Source organism: Eptesicus fuscus, chromosome 8 (assembly GCF_027574615.1).
Source record: "Eptesicus fuscus isolate TK198812 chromosome 8, DD_ASM_mEF_20220401, whole genome shotgun sequence".
NCBI lineage: Eukaryota > Metazoa > Chordata > Mammalia > Chiroptera > Vespertilionidae > Eptesicus > Eptesicus fuscus.
In genome coordinates, this window is record NC_072480.1 from 72,751,110 (window position 1) to 72,766,243 (window position 15,134).

Below are 15,134 nucleotides of genomic sequence, written 5' to 3' on the forward strand. Positions count from 1 at the left end.
TGCCCATCTCATCTCCCATTTTATTTTTTTTATTTTTAATATGTTTTTATTGATTTCAGAGAGAGGAAGTGAGAAGGAGAGAAAGATAGAAACATCAATAATGAGAGAGAATCATTGATCGGCTGCCTCTTGCACACCCCTTACTGAAGATTGAGCCTGCGACTGGGGCATGTGCCCTGACCAGGAATTGAACCATGATACTCTTGGTTCATGGGTTGATACTCAACCACTGAGTCATAGCAGGCGGGCTCATCTCCCATTTTATGAAAGTGAGTCATACACACCTATCTTGACTAGACTGGGGTCTGAGGTGAGACTCTCAGCACTGAATAAAGTAACAGCATGACAATCAGAGTTCTTTGACAACAAGCAAAGAAAGGTTAGGAAAGATATACTAAGGATAAGCACCTTATTGCATATAGATGACAAATGCATTCATAATAAAATCCAGTGCCTATGTATCTACCTACCAACCAACTTTAGGCTAGAACTCAGAATGGACATGAAAATCCTAGAGGCATGTCTAGTTGAAGTAAAAATAAATAAATAAATAAATAAATAAAAATTTTTTTTTTTCTGTCAGAAAGCAAGTCTGTGATGATTGGCTCATTCTATTAGATTATCTTATAGTCATTTATATGAATGCAATGGGAAAAAATCTTCAACTCCAAGGATTTAACAAAATTATGCTTAGTATAAATATACCATGGAGCACATTATAGTGGATAGCTACTCTATGAAAATGTTAAACTTGTAATACAATTATCATTTTCAACTTAAACATGTAAGGAAGTAGATACATAGCTTTTCCAAATATTTTTAGAGGCCACGGGAACAGAGATGTTTGAAGATCCCTAGGTTAGCTGATCCTGTCATCAGAACGCTCTTGTATTTTTTCCTTTCATGAAGAATGCTCACTGGACTGCCTGGAAAAATAAAACAGAGTGGGGACTTCACTAAATGCTCAGAAAAGGTTGTATCACTACTTCTGTGCCTACTTGATAATAAAAGTTGGGACATGGTGGAATTTGGCCTGTGAGTTGCTTTTATGCTGCTTATCACTGGTGGTAACATCACTGGGAAGGAAACCCATAGTCCCTCCTGCTATCAGTCACTGCAAGCTGCAGAACCTGACATGTGTGAACAGCCCAAGTGGTCTTAATTCCTTCACATCAGTCCCAGCATCCATGTGCAGATGGGGACCTCCATTAGGAAGTGGTTGGGTTTTGTTCACTGCTATGTCCTTGTTGTCATTCGATTTATATTCATCAAGTGAGTTATCATCCACTATGCTTTCTCTAACACAAAGGCTCCAGGTTTCAACAGAATTTCTAGTAACATAAACAGTTCATTTTACTCTGTAGCACTCTACTGCCCCCCAAAAGTACTTCACTTCCCCAAATGAAAACACTAAAAATATCTTTATAATAAGGAATTTCTCACAAGGAGGTGATATCTTAAATGAAAATTAAAAAAAAAAAAACCCTCAGCAATTTTACTCAACATAGAGAAAAACAGACCCGATTGAGAAAGTTGAATGAATTTTATATCCAATTCATTTTTATGCTTAATTGTTATAATAATGAATTTACAAAAGGATGTGCTCAATAAAAACAAACAAACAAAACAAAAAAACATCTTAAGAAACCACATAGAAAGCATAATGAGAATTTAAGCTTTTAAAAGTTGTTGTGGGACTTTTTGTGGAAGGAGATGTCCAGTGATCATTCATTCTCTGGTGCAAAAGCCAGAAATAAAAAGGAAGGATCAAAGGGTAACAGGGCCATTATGGAGAGGACACCTCTACTGTTCATTCACATTCTAAGCAATGAAATAAAGCCTCCAGTGCTGGGTCCAGCGTCTGCTAGACTAGGAGCACGGGTTTGTGGAGTGGCTACTGATCCCTGTCCAGGACATAGAGACAATTACCCTGAGGTCTTTCTATTTGTTTTTCCTTATGTGAAACGGCAGCCAAGAGCTACATGAAACATTCACCAGCATCATTGTAATATCCTGAAAAACCCAAAGGGAATAAGAAATAACAAATCAGAAGCACTTCAAAAAGAAGGAAATGTAATATGTGGAGTTATTCATCATTACGCAAATATACACATGCATATATTGGGTGAGGTCTTTGCGTCTAATTTTAAAACATGCCTAGTTTGGTGGAACACAGTTAACATTATATTCTTCATGCAGTTCAAGGGCCATTCAAGCTTGGGGAAAATAATGAAAAAGTACTCGTGAAGTACTTTTGCTCTCTCTGTAACTTAGGACATTCCAGCGAGCAAATATTTAGTTAACAAATCATGGTATTTGGTGCTGTAAGAGAGGCAACAACGTGTTCATTTTGGTTTCTAGCCTTGTGGAGTTTACAGTCTGATAGGAGAGACAATTTATGCTACAACGAGATTATTAAGTGACTTCCCTTTGCTTTTAAAATAAAACCCATATTCTCTTTGATCCTTGGAGATATGTGCTACACCCACAGCCCATTCTCACTTTGCTTCCATGCATGCTGCTCCCATCTCTCTGAAATATGTCTTTTCCCTCTCTTTGCTTGGATTAATCCAAACCACCCTTTGATCTCAGTTTAGAGGTCACTTTTTCAAAAAGGACTAGCCTGATACTGAAAATCAGATTGGACACTTGTGTAAATCTTCCTCAATGCATCCCATTCACAACATACTTGTTTTTGTATCTATTCAAATGTATGGCCTGTGCCTCTTCTATTTCACTTCAAGTTTCATGAGAGAGAAAACGAAGTCTCTGTTCAACCTTGACTATCATTCCTAGCCCATAGTAGACACTCAATAAATAGGGCTTAATTCATAAGCAAATGCATTTTAAAATATGAATTTAAACAGCCCATATAGTAAAATTACCTTTATGTCATCATAATTCTATGCAGGTAAATGTTATCATTCTTGATGTGTAAAGATAGAGAAATTGAGGCTGAGAGAGGTCTAATGATTCTTTAATTAATAACTGGATTCTGGGAAAATGTTCTTTCCATAGTTCCATAAAAATGTAAGTATCTTGACATAAAACATCTGGGTGCATCAGTCCTGGAGGAGAGGAAGCCTATGAGGCATGGATGGACAAGAAGAGTTAAACAGGATTTACTCTGCTTCTAGGTGCCACGTGCTCCATCCTGTGCACCTGGAGATGGACTTGGAGATGAAAAGAGGCAGAACTTAAAGAACATGCTCGGACACTAACTGGGTGAGTTTCCAAGAAATCTTGGGTTTCTTGTCATCTGTAAAATGAAAAGGCTAACAGTGGCCATCACAGTGGAATGCTGAACAGTGATGAAGGCCAGTTTCCTAATTCCATACACTTTGATCTGAAGTTAGGACAATCCCCAAAGCCATGTCTGGAATCTTCACAATGGACCAGACTTCCTCCCATATGGTGTGGCTGAAGGAATGCTCTGGATTATTGCATGATAGCACACAGTGCATCAACAGTTGTTTTCTCCGGAAATAGGGCAAGGTGCTACAACTTCAAATGACAAGCATGTCCCCTTCCATGTATGACTCCTTCAATGCTTGGGGAATTTTTATTTTAACATTTCTAATTCCAGCTTTACCTTTAGAAGTAAAAGTGGTTAAAGAAAAGTATTAATATTTGTGCAACAGTTAATACAATTGCCATGGATTCTAAAATACAGACATTAAATGGAGGAGGGTGAACTTTTGTAAAGTCCTCTTCTTTGGCTGCTTTTATGAAAACTACATTTTTTCCTATAAAAGAGGAAACGTTTTATGTGAAATTACCAAGCCACCTTGTCATTGTCACAACCTTGCAATGCCAAAATTGAAGGATTTATTGAATAACCAGATAAGAATTGAACATTTAATTTTGCTTTAAACTCACCCGTCAAAAATGTCATTCTTTCTCTGTTTATGGAAACAGAATTCATCACTCAAATTTTAATTAAAATCTTGCCTCCAGTATAAGATCATCCACCCAATGACACCAGCTAAGTGAACTTGCTCTCTCCAACTCATCTATAAGGCTAATTTGTATTATTAATTATCAGTTTTGTTTAATAAAGACTGATCCTATCTAGAGGCTATGCTCCTGGAGGGCAGAAGAACCCATTTAGAGAAATCTGGTTGTCATGGTTATCTTCTTCATTCTTGACTATAGTGTGATTTGAGTCTGGGGCTCTCCTTATCTCTACCTATTGTACCCACACGCACACGTACACATGCACACACCCTTCTGAGACACCTTACCACAAACCAGTTGGACAAAACTCTATTCGGTGGGTTGACTCTTGGGCCTGGCTCTACTAGTGGGCAGTGTCACTGAACCTTAATGGCAGCTCGCAGGCATTCTTCAGCCACTCCTTACTTTCTCTTTTCGGTTGAAGTCTTTTTGGTGGGCGGCCTGCTCACTTGGCATTTATGGATTAGAAGATCTGCAGAGGAAGCCTGGCCTCTCAGTGACAGTTCTCCGTGATGTCCTCTATGGTGAGTGTCTGCACCAAGTCTGGTTTCAGGGGAGAAATAGTAGGAAGGAAAAAGCCTTGCTTAGACCTCCTAACTTTGTTTAATCATTAACCCACATTATTGAATCTAGCATTCACCAGATATCAGAGGGAATCATGGGCTTGCCCAGCTATTCATAAAATACTGTTTTGTTTTGCTTTCAGCTGTAGACTGACTGTGAGTGTGGCAACCTCAGTAGGGATCCTCATTGAAGAGGAGCAAGGAACGATGCTGCCTCCAAAGCCCACCCAAAATTACTGCAAACTCCTACTTAATATATATGTATATGTATATGTATATGTATATGTATATGTATATGTATATGGCTAAAATGAAGATCAGTTTTAAAATTACAAATATCAGAAAACAGTACTTCTCAAGTAATGTTTTCAGAGGCATTAGCATATGTACCTGAAAATTTCCCACCCATTGAGTCTCCCTAAAAATGAGTTCTGGTGGTAGTCCTGCATTCCCCCTGCTTGAGGAGAGGCAGCATGTTAGACAGGTGCTGATTTTTCCAGGTCAAATGTCATTAAATGATCTTCTCTGTGGGTGTAAGAAAAAGCAGGTGCTCACCCCTTCATGGATTATTCTGTTATCATACACATCATATTGTATTATGACATCTATAATATGTCACGTGTTTTAGCTTCTCTCTCTCTCTCTCTCTCTCTCTCTCTCTCTCTCTCTCTCTCTCTCTCTCTCTCTCTCTTCTCTCTCCCTCCCTCCTGTGAGGTCTCTGATGGTAGGAGTCATGACTGACGCATTCCCATGATCCCAACATCTGTTCCAGTGTCGGAAATAGGGGAAACAGGTGAATGAACCAGTGATGGGCACCAAAGCTGTCCTCTCTCACACACACTCCAGCCAAATGAGATGGTTCAATTTTTAAATAACTTGCTCATTATAGAACATAAGCTGTTATCATTATTTTCATTTTGTATAACTTCTATTATTTTTTTCCCCGCAACACAAATGATGTGATAATAAACAGATTCCTGAATTGGGATTTATACACACGTCTTTTTCAGACTCTTTTTTCTCTTGGTCCTCTTTCAAAGCACTTGATATATTGTACAATAATTGAGAATGCATCAATTTGTCTCTCTAGATGTGAATTTCACAATAGCAGGTGAGCTTTGACTAGTTTCTGTATCTCTAGCCCTAAAAAGCATCAGAACAGGCTAGGGACTCAAATATTATGGGTGGAATAAGGGTAAAACCTGAACCTTCTCACACCCACCACCATGTTCTATAAGCTTGCACTCTCAGACAATCTTTATAAGATTTTTATTTTCTGCTGCTGCCCTTGTACAAGTTTGGGAGTTTGTGAAGCAGAGCATGGGACATAGAAGGATTGATAAGTGCTAGTGATGATAACACTGTCTTCTAGAGATAGACGTGAGCCGGAGCGAAAGGAGCCTTTGTTTGTAGAAGGCTCTCTCTGAAGTTACAAAAGCTCTGCTATGGACAAGGAAGGCATCCAACGTTTCCAAACTGAAGACACAGCTGTGCCCATCACCACGGAACTGTGCGGTGTGATGTGGCTACATTTAATTATTTATGTCTGCGTCAGACATTCTGAGGAAGAACTGTGCTTTCAGATTCTCACTGAGCAGGTTGCAATTTTTTTTCCCACGGGTTCCTTTATTTTCATGCATTTCCTCATGGAGCCAACTAGAAACCTAGGAGAAGTTCTTTGAATTAAAAAAAAAATATGTCACAAACATCCTTTCCTTCAGATTTCCTCACATTATTTCCTCCTTTTCCAAACGGAAGAATTCTTCTTATGGGGACACTTTCCATGGGATAGAATGACAGCTGTTGCTACCTAGCCAGGCTCAGCCCGGTAACCCATGGCCCTGCATCAGGACCAAATGTGGATCTGGGATTTGTCTTCCAAAGCTACCAGTAAAGACAGTCCAACTTTTCAAGCATTAAGAAGCTAGTTGTACATTTAAAATTACTAGTGGCCCTCCTGTCTGCCAGTAAACTCTCTATCTGTTCACCCCGGCCACATGATGCTAATTCAAGCAACCTTTATCTATCTATTTTATTGCAGGTTTTCAGGTTCCCTCGTAGCTGTTTTGTCTGCTTTCTCACTGGGAGCTCTCCTGTCTGTTTTTGACAGAGCTGTCAGAGCCCAGCTTCTAAAACGCAAATATGATGGTATTACTCCTTTATTTAAAAACCTTTCACTGATCCCGGCTAAAGTACTAACTCCTTAAAAAGGTTTGTAAAGTGCCTTATGATCCTATCCATAGGCCAACTCCTGCCTTGCACACGCCCCTCTTCACCTCTCACTCTGCTCCAGCCACGCCGAGCCACCTGCAGATCCTGAAAGACTCTGTTCTTTTCTGTCTCTTTGTGAGCAACAAGAAATTCTTCCTCCCTCCCTCCTTCGGTGGCACTTTGTTCTGTGTTCCCATGGTGCTCTGTATGCCCCTTATTGTAACATTTTCATCTAGCTACAGCGTAAGTGACCATTTTCTTATCGCTGTGTCTCAGTGAGGCAGGACTGCACAGCACGCACAGTATTAACAATGCCAAGACCAGGCACAAGTGCCCAGTAGGTGCCCATCCATGACTCTAAATAGATGGGCTGAATGAGAACCTGCAGTGTGAGGAATGAAGAGGGAGTCCCGGGGAGCACTCATGATTATTGTTCAGGAGGGACAAGAAGACTGCGCCAAACAAGAGAATATTATCTCAGAGACAAACAGGAAGAGGGCCTATCTGGGGTTGTGGAGGCAGAGGGAGGAGATTTCTCAGCATGGGGGTGCGGGGGGAGTGTTTCATATGGGTAGGCGACACTTACCCGCTCACTCCCATGTTAGGAGAAGAGTCCTTTGGACCTGGGTCAAGGAGAAGTTGAGTGCAGTGATGGGGTGGAAGTTGGATGGTAGTGGGTGTGGGAAGTGAAACCCAGGGCCAGGAGGAAGGACAGAGGAAGGGAAGCAAGAAAGAGGATTTGAAGTATAGCAATGCTTTTCAGCAGTTTTAATCAAGCATTGGGCCTAGAAGTCGAGTTGCACACAGTTGCAGATTGAGAGGTGATGGTGACATGGAGGCAGGCTTTTGCATACACGGGGTGGGCGCTATAGAGAAGGTGAGGGACAATGTGGACAATGCAATGGAGATGACCACCGTTGGAGAGAGGCATGTTCCTCACTGGACAGGAAAAGGTGCCTGAAGAGGATGCAAGTAAGAAAGACAAAATCAATGGAGGCGAATAGAGAATAGCAAATAACCTGGTATGTTTATCTCAGTACATTTGGAGAGGAGGCCATCTGTTGAGAGTTGTCGGGATTTAGGTGGAGAGCCTGAGGAATGGGAAACATTTGGTGTGGTCTCTGTGTCACCAGACACTAAGGCTCTGCCTGATGAAAATCAGTTCTTGATTCCATATGCATATGAAGCAAATTCACATGCAGGTAAGACAATCCACATCACGCATCCTAAAGTTTCCCAAAGATCTTTTAAAATGAACTTATAAAAACAAGGAGTAGTGCATATGTGTATTGTAACAAAGGCTTTGTATGAAAAATCACTTCAATCGTTCTACCCCTCTCCCACCAAAATAGGAAATGCTTTTATTTGATTAAAAGGCTTGATTAATAATCTTGAAGAAAAATGATGCTTTTGAAAACCTTTATGCAAATCTAAAACTAGTCAGTCATAAGCATTTACCATGAACTTTTTCTCATAATCTGTAATCCCTATACTAAGAAACTTTTCTTTCTCTAAAATAAGTGTGTTGTACCCTAGGAAAAATAAAATACACAACATACCAAAACAATCATGAGACACATTCTTCTATCTCAAGCAAACCTGTAGGTTACGTTAGATCAGATTATAAGAGTTGCCATAAAAACTGCTTTCTAGGGTCATGTTGCATACCTACCTCCATGGTTACAAAACAAATTGAGATGGTAGATTCAGGTACATTTCTGGACCTTTGACCTAATGTTTTTTAAAGACCTTCGTAAATTTATTTTGCATGTGTAGAGTTTTACAGCACTGGCTATGATTGCTTTTGACTTCATTTTTACAAGTTCTATAAATAGAAGGTATTGATGTTTTTGAAAAGGAATTTTCACTACCTTGCATTTTCTCCAGTAAAACTTAAGTACAGGAGTGTGTGTTTCTGTCTGCAGCTACAGCCACCTTTCACCTTGGGAGCTAATTTCCATTCCCTCAAAAGAATAAACACAAAGGGAATGCATCCAGCTTATTGAAACAGAACCTCCTGAAAGTCGCTTTCCATTTATTTTAGAGTTATCCTACCTTTTCTTCTCTCTCTCTCTCTCCCTCCCTCTCTCTCTCTCTGGATCTCTCCCTCTTTCAGCAATGCAATATTCACCACCTGTACCCCGTGCTGTCTTTGTAATAACACATGCGAGTGGCTCTTAGAGCTTCTAAAAGATGCTTAAGAGCAGTGTGGGATTTGGTCTCCCCCAGCACACAGAGGGTCTCTCATCTGTGATAATTGGAGCCTCTCTTAGCCCAGGCCCCAGGAATCAGTCACATCCAAAGCAGGGCCCTCACGTATCACATTGTTTTGCTTCTGAGTTTCAGGAAGACTTATTCATGTGCGGTTACAAATGCATCCCTGCAGTGGGGCAGGCATAATTCCCCGTAATGTGTCGCTATGCAAAAAAAAGCAAATTTCACAGGGCTTGCCAGAGGGACTGCCTCTTTTCTCCTTTGCCAATTTAAACAATTTAACCTTTTTCTGAATCCTAGATTCTCTCTCCCTCTTTTACAATTTTATTTTATTTTATAATCTTCAATATTACTCCCAGTGATGATGCTAGTCTCATTCCCGTCAATGTTCCCCAAATCGCAGTGTATTCACCTACATTCTTTTTATGCTTCTATCTACATTTTCAAACAATATGCAAGGGAGAGTTCTCTAGCATTATTATGTCCATAGAACACTTAACATATCTGCTCCCCGGGAAGCATTACTGAGGAGTTTCTGTGAGTTCTTAACAGTAGATAAAAGAATCCTATCTTCCTCCACTGCAGATATAAAATAGAATTACAAGATGATATCGAAAATTACAGGGATGACAATTAGCCACTATCCTTACCCTGACCCCTCCCAGACGCCTGCCTGCCCCTCCCCCACCCCACCATCTGTGCTGGCTCCTACAGGAGAGATTTCTCTATTAACAAAGCCCCACCTATTGATTCTGCTTGAATTCACCACCCTGGCTCCCTTCCCTCTCCTTTTGCCCCCAGAAAACACAATTCCTAGTGGTGATCTCTTTGTCTGCTGAGTTATGGTCTGAAAAGGCATGTCCTCCCCTTCAGAAGGGAGGTTCTCAGTGTCATAGGGTTTCAAATTGTTCACTCAGGTTACAAATTCGGAGAAAAAGAAAGGGTCTATTCCTTCTGATGTTTTTTTTGTTTTTGTTTTTTTCTCCCAACAGTTTCTGGAACCCACATAAGAAAGAATTCAACTCACATTGCATTTAGCCCAAGAAATTAAGAACGCCCTTCCCTCTGAATATTGGAGCTTATTAGAAACACCATAGTTCATCACACAATCAATGTTTTATTAAAAAATTAATGCCTGTGAAATGAGGTTTTGATACAAAGCTGCATGGCTGTGATTTTTTTTATTTGTTTTAAAAACATTAATCTCTTCAATAATTCATCTTTTATTCCTTTAGCCTTACTAAATATTAAACAGGTTTAAGTTAAATATTTGAAAACTAAATGCAGCTCAAGTCTCTCAGAGAGGGTACATGGGCGACAAGTTCCAGCATCGCTGCCTCCTGGTAGCATTTTGGCAGATGTGGTGAGCGGCCGCTGTTGGCAGATGTGGGTCAGGTATTTTCTTCGCTTGTTGGGCAGTTGAGGCTTTTATTCGTGCAGCCTCAACTATGAGCTGCTGACAACATTGCAAAGGGTTACTTGTGACTGACAACAAAACGGGAATTCTGAAACATGGAGGAGCTTACACATTTTATCTGTAGCCAGGCCCACCCAGCTCCAAGAGGGAGGAGTTGACAGTTCTTGACTGTGGTCAGCTTGGCAGCCTGGCTTTATTCATTCTCCCCAGCCCCTCAGTCACCAGCACATTCCCTCCCTAAATCTGGTTAACTAAGGCAACAGCAGGGAGCTTTCTTGCTAAATAATCTATATAATTATATCTGATTTGATCCAAGCTAAGAGATATAAATTCATCTTTTATTTGGTCCTCTGCTAACACACACCTTTTAATTATTAGCAGTATTGTTTTCACTCTGCTGAGAAATTTATTTTAGAATATGTGCTTGGGACATAACTTCCAGAGTAATTTTCCTCTGATGGTTTCTATGCAGTTTTATCCGCATTGCCTCATTGATGTGAGGCCTTGTTAAGACTGATGACAATTATTAAACTACTGGTGGGGGTTTTTTTGTTTGTTTTTTTAAAAAAAAAAACATTTCTTTTGAAATAGTATGTGTATATTGACTGAGAGGTATGGGTTGCTTTGAAGTAAGCATCATTGGATTTAAATGTCCACAGTAGTAAAAATGAACGCTTGTTCCACAATGGTTTACCAGAAACCTCACCTTTGAAACAGAAAACTTGCATCTCCTGTTCAAAAACAAACACCTGAGAACAAATGACTGAAGGTCAAACTACACTGTGCTGACAATCTGAATCCAGCCACCAAACAATATCTCAACCTATTAGAAGTGAGTAAACTCCACCATATCTAAATTCGACCTTCTGCCTGGCCAGCGTCCATAGCCAAGCCCTTAATGTCATCACCCAGGAAACAAGTGGCATGGACTCGTGGCTTTGCGAAGAATGCAGGAACCAGGACAGGCCAGGTACCAGGAGAGGCTGGGGTGATGCTCACTATACCCAGGCTTTCCTCCCTTTGTCCTCTTCCTCCTCCCCCATCAGACCTCCCCAGTCAACTCTGCAGCACAGATACACTTTATGCTGTACCTATCAAATAAACAGAGATTTCTATGATAGTAACACAGTTTTTCCCAAGGTAGGGAAAGCTGTAAACTGAGACTGGACTGGAAATACAATGAAAATGCTAATTGAAGACACAGATCCTTCTTTCATGTTTTATTAATGACATCTGCACCATATTTGTAAAATGATTTACATAATATGTTAATTCTCCAAAAGAGGGGAGAATGGAAGCTCATAATTGCATAGGAAATCAGCACTTTCTTTGCCTATGCCAAAGCTACATAATTCCTCAGATTTATTTTTTTTAAATAGAGACCCTTATTGGGCTTAGGTTGCAATTAAAAGTCAGTCAAGATTAAAGTTTTAAATCTACTTTTTTTGGGACGTAGGCTCATTCGTAAATGTCCATCATGGACTTAGACCCAGTATCATAGTTTTGTCTTCAAGCACTAGGAAAAATTTAGAAGCAAACGAGGCACGTGTGAAATGAGATGCAAGACTGCATTGAGCTCACAAAAGCAAACGAAATCTGGTCACTGGTACTTCCAGGAGAATTACTGGATTTCCAGTAATTTTATTCATTAATTTCTTACTCTGTCATTTTTTCCATATAATATGGAAATGCCACGCTATGACTCCCTTTCTTAACTAGAGGGATTTGTTAAAATGGCTCTAGAACTTTCTAAGGAAGCAATGAAAATACTGGGCAAAGGAGTCAGTTTAAGGAAAACAGACTTCAGGGCAGTGAAATGCCCCATGCGTACATGGTAAGATGGAAGAGATGCTGATTTGGGGAATCCTGACTAACACTAGTGTTGCTTTTTATTTTTAAAACTAGTAGCCCGTTTGCACGAAGATTCGTGCAATAGACCTTCATTCACCTGGCTGCCTGCACCAGTTTTCTGCCGGCACCATGGACCCAGGCCTTGGCTGTGGCCACCGCCTTCTACCTTCTTTCAGGGTCCCGGCTTGGCCCTGGGCGGTGGCCTTGGGCTCGGCTGCACCCAGCGTCCCTGCGACCAGATCGCAGGAGTGAGCCGACCCCCCAGGTCAGCTCGCTCCTGCGATCGGAGCAGGCACCCGGCTGGCGCCCAAGGCCCGGAAAGCCCCGTGCAGCTTTCCGGGCCTTGGGCTCCTCCGCACCCCAGCGTCCCTGCAACGGTTTCCTGGTGGGCGTGGTTGATGGGCGTGGCTTGGTTGGTGGGCGTGGCTTGGGCGTAGCGAAGGTGCAGTCAATTTGCATATTTGTCTATTATAAGGTAAGATGCTGGGCTGCAACTATGTTGACAGTCCCAGGATGCTCAATTGATCTTTGCCTTTTTGAAGCTTAACAAGTTACCCTTACTCAATTTTAATGAGTGTTGGTCATCTGAGCATGCCCATTTAGATGTTTTTGAAAAACAAAATTTGAATTCTCCTTGTTCCCAGTCCACCACTGCTTTGTAAGTTAGCAAAGTTTCTTTGTAAATTACTATGCAACTTCCAAACCAGTGAGCTAAGGTAGGATCATTATGATCTGAAACCTGGTACCCAGAAACATCTTAGTCACTGGAAAACCTAGGCGAATTTTTCACTGCTCTCTTTAAACTGATGAGGATCAAATAGGAAAGCAGAGATCCCTCTCTTTTTTGTCTTTAAATTTTGGAGATGCTATGCATAGAATTAAAAGTGGCCACAGATATAGTGATGACAGCTAAATATTCTTAGGAGATGCAGAAAAAAAAATGAAAACATCTTTTTTTAATGCATCATCTACTTCCTCTCAAATTCAGTGGCCTCCCAGTATAGCAGTAACTATTAGGACGAAAGAGGTAGATTCTTCAACATTGGTCCAACGAAAACACTTGTCACATAGCTACTGTGAGAGAGGCCAAATTGCCCAGAAAATAGGTTCTCACCTCACCTTTAACATCAAGCTAGATTTCAAGTTCTTTCCAGAATTCAGTTATTCTAGTTATTCTGTGAGGTTGTACTAGTACTCGCATATGTGTAGATATATATTTTGATTTCTTTGTTTGTTCATTGAATGTGTACTATGTGCCAGATATTGTGCTCTGTTATAGGACTGATGTCTTGAGAGATTGCCTCTCTGAAGAAAATTTATTTCTCCTTATAATTTATTTCTCAATGTAAAGTTCCTAATATCTAATTGCTCAGTGTGCCTTGCCTTTGACAACCTGGTTTCTTTGGGAAAATGGGGAAATAAAATAGGATGCTCAGTACTTTGGCACTATTATAATAGTGGATTATAATTGTCTAGATTAATGCTATCCTGGTTGATCTGTATACTCAAGCACCTGACCACTGAGCCAAGACACTACAGCCAAAACTGTGGGAGGCCTGGCAGTTTTTTCAACAATATAATTTAATCATCATTGAAAAGTTCAACAGATAATAGATTCTTTAAAAACCCTGCCCAATAATTCCCCAGAAACAAGCCAAAGAATCTGACACCAACATCAGTTCTGGTGAAAAACTGCACTCGTTCATCCAGACTCACCCCTAACATGGGCGAGACATTGTAAAAGTAAATCGAGGTCTGCATACCATGTCTCCATACTTAAGAAGTACAAATCAAATCAAATAGGAATGCTTGTACATCCTCTCCATCCCCCCTTCCCCAGATTTTACATTGGGATCCTAATACCCAGTGTGATGGTAATTGGAGGTGAGTCCATGGGAGGTGATTAGGTGACACAGGTTGCCTCTGCCACCTGGAGGGCTGTGAGTTTTATTTTATTAAAGACTTCCTTATACTTGTAATTCCATCTGCACCCCAAGCATTTCCAGTGGAAGATGCCCATGATTTACCTTCCATCTCTAGTCTCATTCTCAGTCAATGAAATAAGCATCTATACAATCACACACACACACACACACACACACACACACACACACACACACACACACATCTTCCATGTCCCACAAAGGTCAATCTAAATGCCCAGGAAGTCATTTTGTTCCTTATAGCCTAGCCCCAAACTCCCCTTTGAATCTCATCCACCCATGTATCCATCCCTTCCCATCCCACCCCTCAGGTGGGCATTTTTCTTTCAGTGATTTAAGCCAAGAATACACTTGACTTTTAAATTTGCATCTAGAAAATTATATTTCATTCCCCATGACAGAACTCAAATTGTTTTCCTCAGCAGAGATTTCCCACAGTCTCAGGGCAGAGTTAGCTATTCCCTTGGTGCTGCCCCATATCAGCTCATACCCACATTGAGGTGCAATTGCTTGCCGCAGTGCTGACTGCCTGCATATTTGGCTCCTCTGGGTTGTGTTCTCAGGGCAAAGACCTTATTTTATTAACTGCTCTTTCTCTAGTCTCTGTCCTTACACCTCAATATGTCAACTGATAAAAGTATGCATGGTGGCTTTCTTACCTATCTGACTCTCCTTATACATAGATCCTGTCCTGTTTTCTCTTTAATTCTTACACTCTCCTGTGTATAACTGAGGTGCCTGGGAAGTGTCTTCCTTCTTGCTCTTTCTGATTCTGCAGCCCACTCTTGGATGGCCCCCAGGTCTGTGAGCTGCTCTGTCCCATCATCTATCTGGTGTCCTGATGCCCTCTATTTTCCTTGTGACAGATTTGTGTTTCAAGCTTTCACACTCAATACTGCCCTTGGGTGTGTGCCTGTAGTTCCCGGATTATCTCATTAACTCCCCATATAATGGGAGGAGATATTTATCTACCCTTTG

General features: G+C 40.8%; 1 long non-coding RNA gene across 2 annotated transcripts; it reads right to left on the reverse strand.

Moving 5' to 3' along the window:
• Positions 1 to 733: 733 nt before the first annotated feature.
• LOC114232395 (uncharacterized) lies at positions 734 to 5,004 on the reverse strand. Of its 2 annotated transcripts, XR_008556834.1 has the most exons (4): positions 4,911 to 5,004; positions 4,245 to 4,500; positions 1,930 to 2,013; positions 734 to 926 (listed from the first exon to the last, which is right to left on the reverse strand). It is a non-coding gene; the product is annotated as an uncharacterized LOC114232395 (long non-coding RNA). The 2 variants fall into 2 exon arrangements; XR_003618452.2 differs by lacking the exon at positions 1,930 to 2,013.
• Positions 5,005 to 15,134: the final 10,130 nt, after the last annotated feature.